The sequence below is a fragment of the Chionomys nivalis genome, chromosome 1 (assembly GCF_950005125.1).
Source record: "Chionomys nivalis chromosome 1, mChiNiv1.1, whole genome shotgun sequence".
NCBI lineage: Eukaryota > Metazoa > Chordata > Mammalia > Rodentia > Cricetidae > Chionomys > Chionomys nivalis.
In genome coordinates this window covers 30,629,705-30,645,303 of record NC_080086.1, presented here as the reverse complement: position 1 = coordinate 30,645,303, position 15,599 = coordinate 30,629,705, and the positions used below count along the sequence as shown (strand labels likewise).

Genomic DNA, 15,599 nt, shown 5'->3' with positions numbered 1-15,599 from the left:
GCTACACAGGGAGACCTGGTCAAAGAAAGAGGAACAGAGGGAATGATGATGACAACAACATTGCAACTGAATTTAGTATGAGATACTTTATTGGATTTAGAGCCAGAGAAAAGACTTGGGAAAAAATTTGTGAAATTGGAATAAGGGCCGTGAATTTATCAATAACACTGTAAGAAAGTTAATTTCCCATCGAAGTGTGCTGTTGATGGGTAAAATGTTAATATTGGGAAAAACTAAGTGAAAGGTATGTAAAAATTTTCCATACTATTCTTTCAATATTTCTGTAAGTTCAAAATTAGCTCAAAATAAAAAGTTCAAAGTGATGGAGGAGTTACTTTCATTGGTTAATAAAGAAACTGCCTTGGCCCATTTGATAGGCCAGCCCTTAGGTGGGTGGAGTAGACAGAACAGAATGCTGGGTAGAAGTAAGTGAGGGCAGACACAATGAAGCTCTGGCCCAAAATGGACGTAGGCTAGAATCCTTCCTGGTAAGCTACTGTCTCGTGGTGCTACACAGATTACTAAATATGGGTTAAGCAAGATGTGAGAGTTAGCCAAAAAGAGGCTAGATATAATGGGCCAGGCAGTGTTTAAAAGAATATAGTTTCTGTGTTGTTATTTCGGGGCATAAGCTAGCCTGGTGGCCAGGAGCTGGGCGGTGGAACGCAGCCCACAGCTCCCATCTACATCAAAGCTGCTGTTTAACAAAACTAGACTAAACATCAATAGGAAAAGTCTGAGATCTAGGCGGGAGATGGGTGACTCAGGCAGGTTTACCTCACTGAGGATCTGCATCCAGACCCCAGCACCCATGAGAAACAGCTGGGCGTGGCAAAGCGCACCTGTAACCCCAGTGCCAGGGAGACAGGAGTAGAACCACCCTGGATCTCACTGGCAGGCAGTTTAGCTGAGTCGGTGAGATCCAGATTCAGTGAGAGACCCTGTCTCAAAAATACATGAAGAGCGGTTGAAGAGGGCATCATGTCTATCTTTAGTTGCAAATCATGCATGCACACACAACTACACACAAGTGTACACATGTACACACACACGAGTATACACACACAGGTACACACTCACGCACAAGTACACACACTCACACATAAGAACAGAGACACACACAGCACACACACACACATACACACACAGAGACTGCTGTAACAACCTAGAATAACCAATATGAAAACATAGGCAAATGTTGGTAATAAAACGACTTTAAGACAACCCCAGACAGGTCTCACAGATATCTTGTCAGGCAAAAGAAGTTGAGCAGTGAAGGAGAAACCCCCGATCCTCATATAAATCAAGTGATGTAATCTGGGGACAGGTAAGTATCATCTCCAATGACCCAAACCACACTCAGCTGCCTGGGTTCACGGTGGGCAGTGTGCACTATGCTGTAAGGGGAATTTGCTGGGGAAGTACGGATGTCTTGGGGGTAAGGGGATAATTTAATGGACATAAACATTTATCCCAATTTACCGACTTACACACTTCCAAACGCGTGGATTTCACTGCATGCCAGTTACATGTCAATAAAGTTGATCAAAACAGAAAAGGGGGCATGGGGAAATAAATGCTAATGGCAGAACATCTGCCCAGCAAGCACCGAGGCCCTGGCTGGATTCCCTACCACAATCTTCTTACTCTGTGGCAAGACAGAATGGGGCAGAGCTAGAGGTGCAGAGAGTTGCGAGAGGCTTGGAGTTTCCCCCCGGCTCTCAATCCTGGAAGGAAGCCCACGTATGTTCTCAGAGGCCAGTGTTCCAAAGAGTCAGAGGTCAGAAGGGGTCCATCTCCACAAAACGGTTTTGAGGGAGTCACAGAACACCTAACAGTGTGCTCTCGTAACCCCACTGCAAGGACGCACTCAAAGCTGCCAGCTCAGGCCCTGACCAGGGATTTTGATTTGGTCACAGCGTACCAAGCTGTGTGAGATGGAAAAGGCAGTGTTACCTGAGACAGATTACCACGGAACTGACATGTCTGTGAAGCTTATTAATGCTCATTTAAGTATGAAAACAGCACCCTGCCTCCCAGACATAGAAAACTGCTGGTTGTTACATCGTGCTGACTCTCTGGCCTGCCGCACAATGGCATTCTTTGTGGTTGTTCAGAAGCATGATGGGGCAAATGTTTCCTGAGACCTTTCTACAAACAACGAATGCCCCGCGTGCACTCTGCATGAGCAGTCGGGAGTCCCTTCAGCTGCTCCTCACGCCAGCCCTGGAAGGAGGTTCACAAGTGGGGAAGCCAAGGTCAGCAGGGCTTGGGGAACCTGTTCAAGGCCACCTCTTCACACCGGCACTGGCACCGGGCACACACAACTTGATTTTCTAAGCACTGCGCATAGGAGATCTGACCCCGTCTTTCACGATGAAGACATTCATGTTGATGACATTCTATCTGACACGGTTTCTGATGATAGGGTTGTGAAACAGCCAAGTATTAAGTGGGCTGGGGTGTGGGGGACGACGCTTTGGCTTGAGAATGTAACTTCTTTTCAGTTCTTGGGGATACTATTTCACCTTGCCAGACAAGCTTCTACAAAGTTTTCAAAGCCACTCCTAGAAGTACAAAAACAAGAAGACAAGTGCCAGATATGAGTCACCCGAGTCCCCGGGGGGCTGTGTTTCGTCAGTGGATTGAAAGAAACCTCCGGGTCTTGTTTCCATTTCGCACATCCCGCAGGTAGGAGCGGCACCTTTGCTGACTGTGAACTACCCCGAGGCTCAGCACCTCACACCATCCTAACAACTCCAGAGTCAGGCATGGGGCGGCGGCTGCACACTGGTTCACTCGTGGGCCCGTGACCCCAGTGAACTGAGGGGCAGATATCCTAGGCTTCTGATTTCCGGGGGGCTGCCCTGAGCCCAGGAGCCTCAAACCTTGGGTCTAGGTAGCCTGGAGCATATGCCTTTGCCTAGGACTCCCCCACTCAGTTTAAACACTTAGTCAGCAGATGGCCCCACATGAAGGTGACACTCTAAATATTCCATTTGGCAAAAAACAGGGCATTGCCTTATTTTACTGAGTCCAGCATCACTATTATTTTGTACCGGTTAGAAAGACAAGCAGCACTCCTATTTAGACTACGAAACCAGATTGACTTTAAGGCACAGCCTCATGTCCAGGATGTTAAGTGTCCTCAGCATGGATGAGACAGGTACCGGGAGCTCACCTTCACAGAGTGGGGACTAACTCTTAGGAAACAGAAGCAGAGGCAGGAAGATCTCTGTGAGTTCAAGGCCAGACTGGTCTAAACCCAGTCAGGGTGACAGAGTGAAAGCCTGTCTCAAATAAACAAACGCCAAAACCAACCCAAACAATACATTTACTGTGCACTTTTAGCTCAGACAGTTTAGCTCCGAGGAGGTGCTGGAGAAGAATAAGAACATGGGGGGGGGGGCAGGGTAGATTTGCAGCCCGTGTTGACAGGTAGACAAGGCAACCTCGGACCGTGGCGAGCACCGCAGGAATGAGGTGTCAGCAGCAGGCGAGAGGTGTATGGACGGAAGCTGGGCTGGCAGGCAGAAAGCAGGCGTGAAGGGTTTTTCTGGCCGTGGCGCTAGGTCTTGGCTGTGTTTTAGGTCACTTGGAAAGCCGGGAGAGTGTGGCCGGAAGCGTGAGAAGTCTCCATGCAGAGCAGAAATGAGAGGAGAGGATGTAACTAAGATCCATTACAGTGGCCTAGTCCTGGAGTCATCAGATCAGAGTCGAGCTAGAGAGCACTGTGGGGGACACAGCTCCTGGGCCCCAACAAGTTAAACAACTTTATCTGAGCCCTGACAACTTAAAAGATTTGGTCCAGCCCCCTAGATGTGGCACACTGGAAAAGTACCGGATACCGGGGAAAGCTGGCGGACCCTGCTGTAGACTACAGATGGCCACTTAAACAGCCCTGTATCCACCCGTATCATCCAGTAGAAGGACCGCAGAGCAGCCAGCTTTCTGACATTTCTGAGGTTGCAGCATGAGTTTTAAAGTCATGAATTCAAATGCCTCTGGGATGGGATGTCCTTCCAGGTCAGGTGTAGGTCACGTGCCTCCTTTCACAGTTAGGGGTGTGTGCTTGTCTGCACATGTGTGTGCAAGCAGAAGTCAAAGGTCAACTGTGATGGGGTCAGTCCTCTTCATTCCATGGGATCCAAGGCCCAAACTTCGGTTACCGGGGTTACATAGCCATTTCCTTTACCTGTTGCGCTGTCTCTTTGGTCCTCATCTTCCTTGAGTGTTAGCGAAACAATGATGCAGCAGGTCTGGCTTGAAGGCTACATGTAAAACAAGGAAGTCGCTACTATCTTTCCCTTTCGCTACTCTTTCCCTTTCATTTTTCGCTCTCCACCCTCCCCCCTTCATCACAACCTGCCACACAGCCACATGGAGGATAGGTGTGAGATACTGTTGCCAGCCTAGGAATATGGAAGCTGAGGGAAAAAAGTCAACTGCCCCTTGTTGGGGACTGCGGATCACCAGACCCTGGATTTCTTTTTTTTTGGTTTTTCGAGACAGGGTTTCTCTGTGGTTTTGGAGCCTGTCCTGGAACTAGCTCTTGTAGACCAGGCTGGTCTCGAACTCACAGAGATCCGCCTGCCTCTGCCTCCCAAAAGACCCTGGATTTTTTGTAAACAACTTGTTTTCCTCTGCTCTGAGCAGCCTGCAGCTGCTCTGAACACAAGACCCTGATGGCAGGCTGGTGGGTCTGCAGCTGAAAGATCCCAAGAGCTGGGGCGTGGCCAGAGCGCTATATAAGCTGCCCCAGAGCACAATAGAGTGGGTATTCTTGGCAGTCTTGTCTCAGGGATGTCCCCGTGGCCCCGCCTGTCTCTCTATCTCTGTCTGTGTTTGTGTGTTTTCAAATTTTCAGCCTAGTTACCGTAGTGCGTAGCGAGTAGAGCGCAGAACGGAACCGGAACCGGAACTGATGTAACAGTGTAGTTTTACAGCCCCTGCTCACCTAAGACTGTGCAGGTGGTGGTGGCGGTTCAATGGCGGTTCACACCCAGGTCCATGAAGTACCATGGAGCATTGGCCTCGGTCTCTGTGGTTCCAATTTGTTCCATTTATTATTTTCTTAGATTTATTTTTTAGTTTATGAATGTGAATATTTTCTTACATATATGTTTATTCACCATGTACGTGCCTGGTGCGCTTAGCATTCAGAAGAGGGCATCAGATCCCCTGGAACTAGATGGTTGTGAACCACCATGGGGCTGCTGGGAACTGAACCCAGGTCCTCTATCAGAGCAACAAGTGATCTCAACTATTGAGCCATCTCTCCATCCCCCACCCCAGCTTGTTCTTGCTCCTGGCCTAGAGTGTATCATTCAGAGTCTCCCCTCCTTCCCAACCTTCCACACATCAGCTCCCAGACGACATCCTTTAAGGGTTCATTACCCTGACCGAAGGGCTCAAACTCCAAACAAGATGTCTGCAGATTACTCAAAATTTCCAAAGAGCAACTTCTTAACCAATGTGGGGAAAGTGTGCAGTCTTCAAGGTGCATGGGTGACAGACTCCCGGCTGTGCTCCATCCTTCCCACGATCGGCAGCCTCCTCCCCTCTGGGGTGAGGAGGAGGTTAGGATACCAGGCTCTTTCCTACATGTAGCTCAAGAACGGAACACCGGGAGACAGGAGCGGCACAGTCCAGAGGCACAGCTGTACTGGACTTCCTCTCAATGTGAGCGAGCTCAGTGACGATCCGCAACATCAGGACCACCACCAGCCCGGCCTCAACAGCTTTATGATGTTCTGTGCTGTGCTATTTTCAATACTGCTGAGAAGTCTGTCGGGGAACCATGAGTAAAGATTTACTAAATTCTGCCCTGACAACAACTCTAACTTAGCGCTGCAGGTAAACTGTTGGTGAGCTGGGGAAGGTGCTGTTGGTGAACCAACCTAAGTCACCGGCTTTTCTAGCCCAAACTCAGCCACGGCCGCCCACAGTCCTGGCTAGAGGTGCTCAGAGCTTATGAACCACACAAACAACAGCTTAGGGGTTTGTATTCCAGGTTTAAGGAAGCTACTGAGAAGAAAACTTTCAAATGAGGAACTCAAAGACAAATGATTTAACTTTTTAAGTTTTACAAGCCCTCCTAATTCAATGCCTAAATTGCAAAACAAACAAACAATGAAAACAAAACAGGTACCTGTGTCCAAGTCACCTGAAGCGATAAGCAAAGAGCCCTGTCATATCTTCAGGATGCTACCTAGCACAGAGATCCCTGGGACTGGGATGGACCAGGAGGGCAACCAAAGGCTCTAGAGGTGTGACCACAAAACCTGCCCATTAGACCAGGCTTTGTGAAACAGGAACCGTGAAGGGACAAGGCCCAGGCCTTCCTCTCAGCACCTCGCTCACCTCCATTGGCACACACCCCACCTCCCACTGGTGGGTCTCCCCCCCGGGCTGGAGCCACAACATCATAACTTCCACAAACCGCAAGGCAAAGCTGTGCAGAGGACGGGGTCAGAACTGAAGGGGCCTTTAAGACAACCTGCTATACAGAAAATCAGTGCCAAAGGAGAGAGAGTATAATATACATCCCATCTCCAAAACAGAAACGAGGGCAAAAATCCAGGGGAAAACAAAGATACAAAGATCAGGGTACACAGGACAGGTGAGGTCTTTGGGGTTTGGAGTTGGGATGTGCCGAATTCAGAAAAATGTCTCTTTAGCACCCTTTAGTGGCTGTAGCAAGCATCATAGTAAGTGAGGGGACCCCAGAACCTGACAGGGGCCGGGTGTGGCACAGTCAGTGCCCCTAGGGCTTGCAGTAGCAGCCTGTGAACAGCCCCCCCTGAAACTTTCATGCATGGCATCTGGAAGGGCGTCAGGGCGAGGCTCCCACCAGCACCGACCCAGGTTCTAAATCAGCCGGCAGGCGAGAGTCGAGAAGAAAGCCACAGGGGTGGAGAAGGAGGGAGGAGAGAGGCCAACTTTAGAAAGCCTGAAAGAGGACTCACACAGCACAAAAAGACCAGACTGTAACCACAGGGACGAAGTCGGGAAACGCAGCCACAGCAGCCGGCCAGCGGTCACAGCAGCCGGTGAGCCAGGGGGTCAGGCTGGGATTCAGAGGGTGGAGGTTTAAATTTAGCCAGGTAAACAGCCGCCCAGGGGTGGCGACGGCTTGGGAAGAGCAGGGCAGTCACCTGCTCTCTGGCACCGCGGGCGTTTCTTGCTGAAGGAAAAGAGCCAGCCAGAACTGAGTCCACAGCAGGTCCACTTCTGAGACTTTACCAACATGTTGCTAGGAGAGGCATGGAGGAGTGTCTCAGAGAAGGGTCCAGGCCTTCACCCTGAACACCATCTCTATGCCCTGGATTCTCTGGGCTCCCAGCACAGTCTGGAAATGCTCAGCAGAAAGCAGCCTCTGATGCCTGGATGTGTGGCTCCCAGCACTCTCGCCACGCAAGGATTTTCACACCTACAGCCCTTCCAAGCCCTGAGAGACCTGAAATACAACCTCTGCTCATCACGTCACAAGGAAGCCCCTGAGGACCGGACTGAGGTGCGGGGCAGTGGGTGCTGAGGACTTCTAGAGATGAATAATAGTGGTGCAAAAAGAACCGGGAGAGCAAACTCTGAATGGCGGATTGCCTCCACCGCACTACGGAAGTCGGGAAAATAGCAATCCTGAGCCGTCCTTGAAGTCAAAGCCAGGACGCACCAGGCTAGCCTCCTCTAAAAAAAAACAAACTACAAAATCATTTTAAAACGCGCTTGGGCTAGGAATGAGCTCGGGCACGGAGTACTTGCCTGGCACACTCAGGGCCTTGTATTCCAACCCCAGCACTGCAAACAAGAAAACAAAATCATTGCCACTGGGCTAAGAGAAGGATGGAATACACCGGTGAAGAACAATTCTGGTTTTCTTTTCCCAGTATATGTCTACCAGCAATTTTGGGATCTCTCTCTCTCTCTCTTTCTCTCTCTCTCTCTCTCTCTCTCTCTCTCTCTCTCGTGTGTGTGTGCGTGTTGTTTGTGGGATGGGAAAGAGGACCTGAAAGACACAACAAACACATACTCTACCCCTGAGCTATACTCCAGCATCACCCTGTAGCTTTTATGCTTCCTAGACAGAAAGTGTTTAAGCGAAGGATTGTTTCAGAGCAGTGAGAAACCCTGGAAGGAGTCACAACTATACATACAGTAAAGACATAGTTGGTTTACAGCACCCTGAGCAAACACCATCACTCACATACTTAACTACTCAGAGGAGCCAAGCCTGGGAAACCGGGAATTGTGCAGACGGGAAAGAGCCAGCAGGCTCTTCTATGCCTGGATGGGTTCCCTTGACACGCAAACCCCCACACTGTGTCCCAGAGCCTCTGACTTTAAGGGGAGAAGGGGAAGGGGGAGGTAAAGAGGGTCGTGCATGGTGGCATTCCCCTTTAATCCCAGCACTCGGGAGACAGAAGCAGGCGGCTCTCTGAGTTTGAGGTCAGCCTGGTTTACAGTGTTAGTTCCAGGATAGTCAGGGCTACTCTTAAAACAAAACAAAAGCTAAAGGAGGCCTCCCACAGTCCCTCATGGAGACAGCCACCTGCACCTGTTGGTTAGGAGCCTGGGTTCAGGTAGACCTCCTGCCCTTCACATCCCATAAAGACCCCACACTGCCTTACTTCTCACACTGGCCCTCAGGGTCTCTGGACATTGCCTTTTAAATCATACATTCTTCTTTGCTATTTATAACTACCAATTATGTGTCAAAGAGAGATGGGACACTATTTTGAAATAAAAGAAAACCATCACCCAGCCTTCCCTCCACCCAGCCTTGCACCAAGGTGGGGTGTTTGCCAGGTCAGACCTGTGACTGCCAGACTGGCATCCTCAGCCTGTGCCTGAGATCAGGGTCTCGTCTTTGATAAATAAGCAAGCTCTCCAGGTGGATCCATGCAGCAAACTGCGGGTGCAGGAGAAGGATCTCCTGCTTTCTGAGAGTGTACCTCCTCCTCCAGGAGCCCTGTGCTACCTGGCCAGTCACAAAAAAAGGAATCCTACGCTTCCACGTGGGCCTGTATGAACGCTAGTATCTGGCAAGGAGTGAGCCGCTGCCTACTTGCTATCTCTGCTCCTATACTGACAGACAGCATGGACACCGTTCTGGCAAATGGGGGGCCTGAGCTCTGAGGTGGCCTGAGCCGTTCAGAAGACTGGTAACTTGACCCTGGGCCTTTTTTCTCCCAGGTACCAGGCTGAAACTACCCAGGGTGGAAACCGCTGAGAGCTTTGTCAACGTGGCCCGGTAGCAAAGGCAGTGAAGAAAGACTTTGGTAAAGTGGAGGGCAAAGGCTTCCTCCCCCATCAACTCACTGAGAACTCACCCTGGGCCTGAGCCACCTCAGTTTCTCTGCCTGCAAAACAGAAACGATCGTTCTAGAAGCAAAGTGAACAGTGTCCAATGACGACTTTTTAAGGATGCAATAACCAAGAAAGTTGAGTCTGACCAGAGTGCTGGGCCAGATACCCGCCGGGGCGCCCCGTGAGGATGGAGAGAGAGATGCAAAGGAGCAATCGAACCAGACAGCACTACATCTCCAGGGCGCAACCCACGCTGGCCTGGGGCAGGAACTTAAAGTCACTCCTTCGCGGTACCTGTCCGAGACACTCCGGGCCGTACAGTCGCACGGAAAACTGCAGCTGGGTCTCGCCAAGCTGGGAAAAGCACAGCCGCTCCGGACTCAAGCTTCGGAGAAGCGACGCGCAGCGGCCCGGGTGCTAGCCCCTCTCCTGGCCGCACGCCGAACGAGCGCGGAGCCCCTGGACGCCCGCTCCCCACCTGCCCGCGCCAGGCACCCGCGCGCGGCCCCAGCTTTGTTCGCAGCAGCCCGCGGTGTCGGTCGCCGCGCGCCCCTTTCCCGCCACCTGGTCGCGCAGCGCCCTCGGCCGGCGCGGGGCCGACTCCCGAGCTTACCTGCGGGGGGGCTGCGGCGTCGGGTCGGCCGCGGGACGGGGTAGCCTCGGCTCAGCGCGCGGGCCGCTCGCGCAGCCGCCCCGTACTCCTCATCGGCGGTCGGAGCCTGCCCGCCCGGAGTGCCGCGTCTGCCCTGATGGGCGCTGGGCGCCCGGAGCTCGGGCTCGGCCGCAGGCTACGCGGGCTCGGGAGCCCTGGGAGACACGGGGTCCCCGCCGTCCGTCCGGGCGCCGCCACCGACCTGGAGCGGGGGACCCCGGGAAGTTCCAGCCCCGAGTTGGCGACGCGGTTGGTGGCCACGGCGCGAGTGCAGCGCCAGCGCGGGGCGCGCAATCCCGGGGCTCCGCCGCCTGCGCCCCGCCCCGCGCCGCCTCCCCGCCCCCCCGCAGCCCGCGGCCGCGCGCGACGCCCCTCTGTAGGGCTCCTCCCCGGCGCCGGACAGCCCCCGCACCTGCCTCCTGCGCCGCGAACTCCGCGCCCAGCACCCCGCAAGCTCTTGCGGAACAGAGCACAGCAACCTCGCGTGGACATGCAGTGCGGATGAGTGACTTACGCGTACTCTTTGGACTCAGAAACTACAAAGCGACCCGATAACTATTTCCACTCTGCAAACTCTCATCTCCCCTTCTCTGTCGGGACACCTCATAAAACATCCACACAGGCAGGACTCTGATGCCTCGATTGTTCTAGAGGGAAAGGCTTCTTCTGCAAGGACTTAGGGCTGGGTTATTCGCCCGATAAACAGGAGGCACATAAAAGGACCCTGCTGTTAGTAGCCTGCAAAGGTCACTAGAGGCCAGTGTTTGGCCTTAGCTCAGCCCAAAATTTAAACACTTTTATGGCGGTTCCTATAGTCTGTTAAGTCTGTTACCTCCCAGAATACCACAGTGAGCTGCCCAACGAACGGGAAAGCTGGAAGGAGTTAGTAGACGCTTTGGGGAGGCCAGGTTGGCCTCCAACTGGTGTGGCAGGAGCCTTTTCTAAACCCTGGTGACAAGGTTCCTACCAAGAGCTCATGATCTGGGTCTAGACTTCAGGCTGTGAGTGAGTTTGGTCACTCTTGTGAAGAAATTGCCTCTGAACTCAGAGTGGTGAGGGGAAGGAAACACCAGTAATAAACAAAGGCTGTGCTTTTGACCTAGAAACCAAACAAGGTGACAGATTCCCCTTTCCGGGGGTCAGGGGCGACAGAGAAGTTCCGGGCATTAAAGAGACCAGGAACTCATCACACTGATGAAGTGAACGGAACTGTTGTTGGGGGTTGATGGCTGGGAGGGGGCGGTTAACAATAGGAAGAGTTAAAAGATCTTTTTAGCAAGTGGCCCCCTAATCTGAGAGAAAGACAGTTGGTATTGGACGAGCAGACAGGTACCCGGTGACTTTTCTCACTTGGGATATGGTTTCTGAGATCTGGTCAGGCCAGTAAACCAATGCCTTACGATTGTTATGGGAACTTGGCCTCTCAGAGACTCTAGTTCAAGGCTTTTTCCTTGGGGACACATGGGACAAGGAAAGAACTGCAGCAGGCTTTTTCTTTTGGGCCACAAACCAGCTCCCAGGTCATGACATGGAGACTTCTTACTAGTTATGAATGCTCAGCCTTATATTATGTTTGTATCTTGCTAGCTGTTATAACTTAAATTATCTGTTCCTCTTCATCTTCATTTTGCCTCCGGGCTTTTTACCTTTCTTTCCTTCTGTATATCTTTTTCTCTTCCTTTCTTCCTTTCTTTTTTCTTCCTTCCTTCTCTCATTTTTCCTCCATCCCTCCCTCCCTCCCTCCCTTCCTTTTTGTTTTGTTTTTTTTGGTTTTTTTTTTTTTTTTTTTTGGTTTTTCGAGACAGGGTTTCTCTGTGGTTTTGGAGCCTGTCCTGGAACTAGCTCTGGTAGACCAGGCTGGTCTCGAACTCACAGAGATCCGCCTGCCTCTGCCTCCCGAGTGCTGGGATTAAAGGCGTGCGCCACCGCCCGACCTCCTTCTGTATCTCTTACTTTCGCTGCTTCTCTTGTTTGGATGGCAGGTGGTTGCCTGGCTTCTGGCCCTGGGTGTGTCCCTCTCTTTCTCACTTCTTCTCTCCTCCTTCTCTCCTCCTAGATTTCTCTTCCTACTTATTCTGTCTGCCAGCATGGCTTATCCCTCTTCTGCCTAGTTATTGGCCATCAGGTGCCTTAGGCAGGAAAGGTGAAACAAATGTAACACACCTTCACATAGTTAAAGTAATATTCTGCAGCATAAACAAATGTAACACATCTTTGCCTAGTTGACATTATATTCCACATAAGAGAACTGTCCAAAATGGGCATAAAATCTCTGATTGCTTTGTCAAAATATAAATAGGTCCCACTATTTCCCTCTAGTGAAGCATTTGTTCTGTTGGAGGAGCGGGGAAGCTTTGTGGAAGTTTGAGGGAAAGCATGAGTTTAGAGACTGTAATCATTTCAGAATGCTATGGAGGAATGGATCTAGAACGCAGTTTGGGCTCCACTTCCTGAGTTCTCAGCATCAGGACGTTTAAAGGCTAGAGAAGCAGATGTGAGGAGACAGACCTCTCACTAAGAGCACACAGGCTCACTTTGTCTGGCTCCTCACTGTCAACAGAGTGGGAAGAGGCGATAGATGGACACAGCTCCAGCTAACCGTCCAGCCCACCCCTCTTTTCATCTTCAGTCCAAGATAGTCCAATAGTGGCCCCTGTGGAAGCCCTACTCAGACAAGATGTGCATCTGAGCAGGCCGCATAGCCTGGGCCATGCTCTAGAGAGGTCTATACAGGACTGCACTCCAGAGGCAGGGCTGATGAGATCTGTTTTCCATTGGGTGTCAGTCTTCCAGGATCTAGGCTTGCCTTGAAGACAAATCTCTGGGCACATCTGTGAAGGTTTTTCTGGGTTAGATTAATTGAGGGAAAAGACTCACACTAAATGATGGAGAGAAAAAGTAGGAGAGAGCAAGCTGAACACAAGAATTCCTCACTCTCTACTTACTGACTGTGGGTGTAATGAGGTCAGCCACCTCAGTCCCTGCAGCCGTGACTTCCCCAACATTGTGTCTGTCTTAGTTGGGATTTTTATTGCTGTGAAGAGGCACCATGATCACGGCATCTGTTTGTTTTTATGTGTATGAACACTCTCTCTGCATATATTACTTTATGCCAGAAGAGGGCATCAGATCCCACTGTAGATGGTTGTGAGCCTCCATGTGGTTGCTGGGAACTGAACTCAGAATCTCTGGAAGAGCAGCCAGTGTTCTTAATCCACTATGCCATTTCTACAATTCATAGCAACTCTTATGAAGGAAAACTTTTAATTGGGGGTATCTTGCTTATAGTGCTGAGATTTAGTCCATTATCATACTGGCAGGAAGCATGGCAGCATGCAGGCAGACATGGCGCTGGAAAAGGAGCAGAGAGTTTACATCTTGACCCACAGGCAACAGGAAGAGGTCTGAGACATGGGCAGGGCTTGAGCATATATGAGGCCTCTAAGTCCACCTTGACAGTGACACACTTCCTCCAACACGGCCACCTACTCCAACAAAGCCACACCTCCCAATAGTGCTACTATCTATGACCTTATGGGGGCCAATTACATTCAAACTACCACAGCAACCAAAATAAACACTTTCTCCATTAAGGTGCTTTTGTCAGGGTATTTTGATCACAGAAAAGGCCACTGCCCTCAACACCACCACCACCCCTTTTGGGTGTTGTTCACTTCTCCCAAACGAAACATATATATTCTTAGTATGTTAGGTTTAAAACGAAGGAAGGGAAGGGGTCAGAGGTGGTGCACGCCTTTAATCCTACCATTCAGGAGTCAAAGGCAGGAGAATCTCTGTGAGTTCAAGGCCAGCATGGTCTATAAAGTGAGTTCTAGTCCAGCCAACAGTATACAGTGAGATCCTGCCTCAAAAAGACCCAAATATAATATAATATAATATAATATAATATAATATATAAAAACAAGAAAGGACAAGTTTGGGGTCAGCTTGTGCTATGGAGTGAGATCCTGTATCCAAGAAGAAGAAGGAGAAGGGAAGGAGGGAGGGAGGGGGGAGGTAGGCCGAGGAAAGGGAAAGGAGGGCAAGGAGGGGAGAAAAGAGGAAATAATATCTGGTCCTACAGGAATCCCTATGACCCTGGCTGCGATTCCTGAAGAGAGTCATCAGCACTCGCAGGCTGACAGCCACACTTGGGAGACTCTCCTCTAAGCCATAACAACTGGAGAGGGAAGGGAGACACCTTAGCTCTTGGGGTCTTTCTTGGGCTCCCTGGTTAGTGTATCAGCTGTTGCCAGAACCAAGGCCATGGGGAAGAACTTTGGGCTGTGTAGCACCTATGTGCAGACAGGACACCTAGGTGTGCTAATCCTCCAGGCCAACTCATCTGGACCATTGCAAAGGGTTTGTTTAGGATGCAGAGAAAATATCCCCTCCCAGGAGGGTGGGGGAGGACCTGACCAGGAGCCTGCACACCCTAGAATGGAACTCTGAGACAAAGCTGATGACCTTCAGTTCAACAGCTGTTTTCCAGTCCTGCCCCTAGTACACTTGGTCTAAAGCATTCCTCTCCTGCTGGCTTTCCAGGCATGACAGAAACTAGCATTTTTCTAAGAATAAAAGCTTTCAAAACTGGCGAATCTGACTCAGTATCCACACGCCACCCATGGACTACCCCAGACGCACAGTGGCTGGGACGGTTTGGGGCATATTGGGGCAGCAGGTTCTACTTGCCTCCCTTCCAGCAGTCTATGTGTTGGTTTTCTCCTCTCTCGCTGTGGTAAAACACAAAATCAAGCGACTTCAGGGACAAGGTTCATTTTGGCTCTGTTCCAGAGGACTTACCGCCCATCACGGTGGAGAGGGTGTGGCGAGGCCAGCATCACACTGCATCAACAGCTCAAAACCAGGCAGAGCAGAGGCAGGACAGCTGTGGAGCATAGTAAGCCTGGGGCTGGAGAGACGGCTCCTCAGCTGAGAGCACTCACTGCTCTTACAGAAGACCTGGATTCAGTTCCAGGCACCCACATGGCTGCTTACAAGCACCCGTAACTCCAGTTCCAGGGGATCCAACACCCTCTGCTGGCCTCTGCAGGTACCAGGCGTGCATGCAATGCACATGCAGGCAAAACACTCACATACATAAAATAAAAGATAAATAAGTCTTAAAACAAACAAACAAACAAACAAACAACAAAAAACCAAAAACTCAAGGCACACCCTCCTCTGGTGTTGTGTTTCCTCCAGCAAGGCTTTGCCTCCTGAGGCCTTCACAATTTTCCCAAACAGTAATGCCAACTAGGAACCAAATGTTGAGCTGTATTAGCCAATGGGGATATTATACCTCTTGTGCCAGTTGGCTCATGAGTGTCTCATGATGCGAAATACACTTAGTCCAACTTCAGAAGTCTCTTCTGAGACTCAAGGCAGTCTCTTAACTGTGACCACCTGTAAAAACAAAACAAAACAAAGAAAAACAAACTGCACACTTCCAAAGACAATTGCACAGAAGAGAGGGACGGGGACAGAGCATGGCAAGACTCAGCCAAAGCATGGCTGAAACCCAGCGGGGAAAACGCTAATGATCTCACTCCATGTCTGGCATCTAGGACTCCTAGTAAATTATCTCAGTTCTGAAAGAATGAGGTAACTCCGCCCCTCCAGCTTTGTTGCCTGCAAT

General features: G+C 50.7%; 1 protein-coding gene across 1 annotated transcript in view; it reads right to left on the bottom strand.

The window, feature by feature from the left end:
• Window positions 1–10,212, bottom strand: part of Wnt5b (Wnt family member 5B) — a 107,741-nt gene extending 97,529 nt beyond the window's left edge. Inside the window, exon 1 of the mRNA XM_057781835.1 lies at window positions 9,923–10,212. The gene's annotated coding sequence lies outside the window, so the exon portion shown is untranslated. The remainder of the gene's footprint in view (window positions 1–9,922) is intronic.
• Between the last annotated feature and the right edge of the window lie 5,387 nt (window positions 10,213–15,599).